This window comes from Notothenia coriiceps, unplaced genomic scaffold (genome assembly GCF_000735185.1).
Source record: "Notothenia coriiceps isolate Sejong01 unplaced genomic scaffold, NC01 NC01_scaffold00000339, whole genome shotgun sequence".
Taxonomy (NCBI): domain Eukaryota; kingdom Metazoa; phylum Chordata; class Actinopteri; order Perciformes; family Nototheniidae; genus Notothenia; species Notothenia coriiceps.
In genome coordinates this window covers 23,765,873-23,770,618 of record NW_011333040.1, presented here as the reverse complement: position 1 = coordinate 23,770,618, position 4,746 = coordinate 23,765,873, and positions in this window count along the sequence as shown.

Below are 4,746 nucleotides of genomic sequence, written 5' to 3'. Positions count from 1 at the left end.
AATGAGTTATGACCTGCAGGACGATAAAAGCAGGGGTATGCGAAAGTCCTGCCGGGCGTGCAGAGCACCGCGTACACGGCCCTTTCTAAAACCAGCAGGGGTAGCCATGCACTCCGCTCGTCTCCCCTCTGGGCGACAGGAAGCAGGGAGAGCGGACACTCTTGCCCTGCTGTGGCCCGAGTGAGGACGATTTGGCCCGTCCATGCTTACGAGCCCCTACGGCGGGACGGGGCCTCGCCCGGTCCCTGGGCAGAGTGCCGGGCAGGGAGTCCGAAGCAAACTCCTGCCCCGCCCTCCCTCCACGGTTCACGTTCGGTTCTTCCCCTCCCTCCTCTCCCCCGGGCGGGGGGGAGACAGAGTCGGAGCAGCTGGTGCCAGCTTGGCGGCCGCAAACATGCTTTCCCCCTCTCCGCCTCGCACCACAGCGCCGGCGGCCGTCTGTTTACGGAGACGGCCAGAAAAGTGCCTACCTGGACGCTCCGAATCAGCGCACGGACGGGGGGCTGTTCGGACCCCAGCTTCCACGCCATGGTGGAGTCCATGAAGACCGGGCCGCAGCGAACAGGGTGGACGCATGTCGCCAGCATGTACGCTGGCTCCAGGGTCGCTGATGAGCTGCCACAGCGGCCACCAACGGCCCGCAGCCAGCCGCTTGCGCGTCCACGCCGGGCCACAGCGGAGCCGCCAACGGAGAGACGGGCCCACGAACCCCCGGCGGCTGCAGGGGGCTCCGTCCCACGCTCTCCGGCTCCCGCGCCACCCCGAGACAGGTCTCCCGGCCCGGCGGAGTCAAATGGGAGTGAGGCCTTCCCCCCACTCCTGGGTCGGGGCTCCTGCGAGACCTCCGAGGAGCCGGAGGCCGGTAATTAAGCCGGCTGCCACTAATCTGTTGATTAAGTAGCCAGCAGGTGCTCCCTGCCCAGAGGCTCGCGGCATTCTCTGTCCTGAGATACGCTCCTAGCACACGGTCATAAACCAATGAGCGCCGGATAACGCCTCATGTGGACAGCAGCTGCACACACCTCCACTCACCCCCCCCCTGAGGCCTGTACACGCTCATGATGGCACAGCCGGGAGGTGGACACGCAGCCGCTGTGGAGGGGTTTCCTCAGCAGCCCTTTCGCCTCTACGGGGAGCGGCGGCGGAGGGCAATGCCCCGCCCTCCCTCCACGGTTCACCGTCGGGTTCCTCCCTCCCTCCTCTCCCCCGGACGTGGGAGACAGAGCTCGCGAGCAGGGTGCCAGCTTGGCGGCGAACATGCTTCCCCTCTCCGCCTCACCAAGCGCCGCGAGATCTGCTTACGGAGACCGGGCCAGAAAAGCTGCTACTGGACACTCCAATCAGGGGGCCCCGCGACGGCGCTGTTCGGCCCCAGCTTCATTGGAAGACGGCCGCGCGAACAGGCGTGGACGGGCATTCGCCAGGCATGTAGCAGCTGGCCTCAGTCGGCTGGAGCCTGCCACAGCGGCACCAACGGCCCGCAGCAGTCGCGGGGTCACGCCGGCCACAGGAGGCCGCAGCGCGAGGACACCACAGCCAACCGCCGGCGCTGCAGGTGCGCGCCCGTCTCCGCTCCCCCGCCACCCCCAGAGACAGGGTCTCCCGGCCCCGGCAGGTCGAGTCAAAAGGGGTGAGTGAAGCTCCTGGTCTGCCTCCGCTTTCCTCGGTCTGCCTCCCGCCGAGAGCCTCCGAGAAAGCGGGAGGCCGGCGTAATTAAGCCGGCTGCCACTAATCCTGTTGATATAAGTAGACAGCAGGGCTCCCTGCAGAGCCTGCTGGTTTTAACCTATCGTTAATAAACCTGAACAGAGCTCGCCGGCATTCCCCCGTCCGAGATACGCCTCCTACATACGCGTCATTAATAACCCATGGAGCGCCGCGCGCCCTATAACGCCTCTCATGGGGCGCCCACTGCACACACCTACGCACTCAACACCTGAGCGGTGTACACGCCTCATGATGAAACAGCCGGGTGAAACGCAGGCGTGTGGAGGTTTCCTCTGCAGCCCTTTCGCCTCTACGGGCACGCGGCGGCGAGGGAAATGGCGTGCTGGGCTCGTCACCATGGACGCACCATCTACAGCAACATCACAGAGAAGCCAGAACGGCGGGAATGAGCCCAGTGATTCCAGGACCCTGAGTGGCCAGCGGAAGCGGCCCGCAGCGGCCACGGCGCCAGGGGCTCGCTACAGAAGCCTGCTGGTTTTAACCTATCGGCTTTAATTAACTGGCAGAGCGTCGCTAATTAACCGCCTTGCCACTGTAATCTGTTGATTTACCAGCAGGGCACGCATGCCAGGTAAGCCTGGGGCCCGTTTAAACCTCGGTTAATACCGCCCAGAGCTCGCGGCGATTCCTTCTGTCCGAAAATACGCTCTCGTACACACGGCCGTTAAGTAAACCCTATGAGCCCGCCGTTCTATAACGGCCTCTTTATGTGGGCCCTAGCACTCTGTCCCAACATCCTCCATCTCATCCTCCTGTTAGCGTGCTACGCCCGGCCTCATGATGGAGTCGGAGATGAACGCAGCCGTGCTTGGAGCGCTTCCGTCGGCGTAGCCCTTTCGCCCTCACAGTGGCGGCCGAGCTGGCAAGGCATTCCCCCACAGGAGAAGCCAGGAACCGGTTTGGGATTTATGATACAGTATTCCAGCTCTCTGAGTGGCGTCCCCCAGCGGTTAGCGCCGCGCTTTAGCGCCACATGCTGCCAGGTGCCTCGCTGCAAGACGCCTTGCTGGTTTTAATTCCTATCGGTTAATAACCTGCCAGAGGCTCGCCTTTAATTAAGCCGTGCTGCCCGACGTAATCTGCTTTGATTAAGTAGACAGCAGTGCTCGCGTGCAGTAAGCCTGTCCGGTTTTAACCTCGCTGTTTAATAACCTGCAGAGCTCGTCGGGCATTTCCTTCTGTCCTGAGATACGCCTCCCTACCACACGGTCGATAATTAAACCCGATTGAGCCGCTGTTTAACGCCTCGTGTGGACAGCATCTGCATCGCATACCTCCATTGCATCGGCCCCCCTGTGTGTACGGACGCCTCGAGATGAAGAGCCGGGGAGTGCAAACGCAGCGTGTGGAGACTCCCTGGGCGTGGGGCTCTGTTGCCGCATGTACTGACCTACAGAACAATCTCTGAGCTATGTCGGCCCGCTCTTAGGAGTGTTTCCAGGGTTACCTCAAATGGAGAAAATCAGGGGGGTTTTCACTCCCGTTATTTTTCTAATCCCGAAAAAGACTGGGGAATGTAGACATCCTTCGTTTCTGCTTCAGTATTCCACATGCCTGACGGATTCAGAACAGGCTGCTGGAATTGGTTGTTCACCAGGCGGGACTGGTTACTTCCAGCTGTTAGAGGATGCATACTTCCACGCTACCGTCAATCATCGCCGAAACACAGGAAATTCCTGCGTTTTCCGCTAGGACAGGTGAGACTCAGACAATGGTCCGTCTCTGCCGTTCGGAATTTCCTGGTCCTCTGCATTTGCTCGTAAAGAAGCTGGCAGCCGCTACACAGTAGGTAGGATGAGAGTGTGGTTTTCCTTCTGGTACGACTCTGTAATTTGCTGGCCTCGCGCCCGGCCCCAGGGGGGAGTCGCCTTTACAGACCGGTACATCTCGTAATCGCATCTGTCAAAGCCTGAGGTTTTCATAATAAATTGGAAGAAGAGCCTGTCCTCTTCGCCTTCAGCACAGTCGTTGGCGGGGTCTTATCTGGGAGTGGAGTTAAAGCTCAGCCCTTGATGAGCGCGACTCTCGCGGCAGCGAGGGGAAGAACGGACAGCTCTCCTTCCGGCCGTGTCACAACCCAACACAGCCCTCTCCGTGGACGCAGCTGCTCTGGCGTTGGCGTCAAGCTGGTCACGTGATGATCCCCCTGAGTCTCTTCCAACAGGGGGGACACTCCAGAGGTGGTTCATTCGCTGCAGAAGGCCTGCTGTTTTACCTATGGTTTATAAAACTGCAGAACTCGCGGCATTCCTCTGTCCAGATATGCCTCCTACACGGTCCTAATAACCACGGGCACCGTTATAAACGCTCGTGTGGACAGCATGCACACACCTCTCATCCCCTGGGCGTGTACGCGCCTCATGAGGAGAGACGGAGTGAAGAGGCAAGCGTGTGGAAACTCCCTTGCAGGCCCTTTGGCCTCACGGGCAGCGGCGGCGATGGCGTGGCTCGTCACCATGAAGACCATTACGGCACTTCACAGAGAGAAGCCTCTCCCCCCAGCAGTTCCCATGGGATACAAAGAAACACTCCTGTCTATCCAGGAACAGTGTCTTTGCGCGGGTTTTTACCCCCCGCTATTTTTCTAAATCTCCTCTGTCCGGTGCGCGGCGCTGTCCTGCTAGTGTGGCGCGGCATGGTGGGCCTGGCGCCGTTCTCAGCCGCCTGTTCGTGCACTATAGAGAGAGCTCAATCGGGCAACCTTCTGTCTGCACAAAGGGCTGTCACACTGGCTGTGTAAGGGCTGTGTCACAGGCATATGTCTCCTCTGGGGTGGAGCCCCCGGGAACATCCAAGGCGCACTCCACCAGAGGAAATTTCCTCCTCCCACGGCTTTGCACGGAGGAATGTCAGTGGAAGATATTTGCACGGCTGCATCTTGGTCTTCCCCCTGTTAATTTATTCATTTTTATTTGAGGGGATGTCTCTTCCCATTCCTCTCTGACACACCCTGTTACTGGGGTGTCCTGTCAGAGTGAGTGACGTCAGGATCCAGCTGTGCGCTCTCCTGCCTGTCTG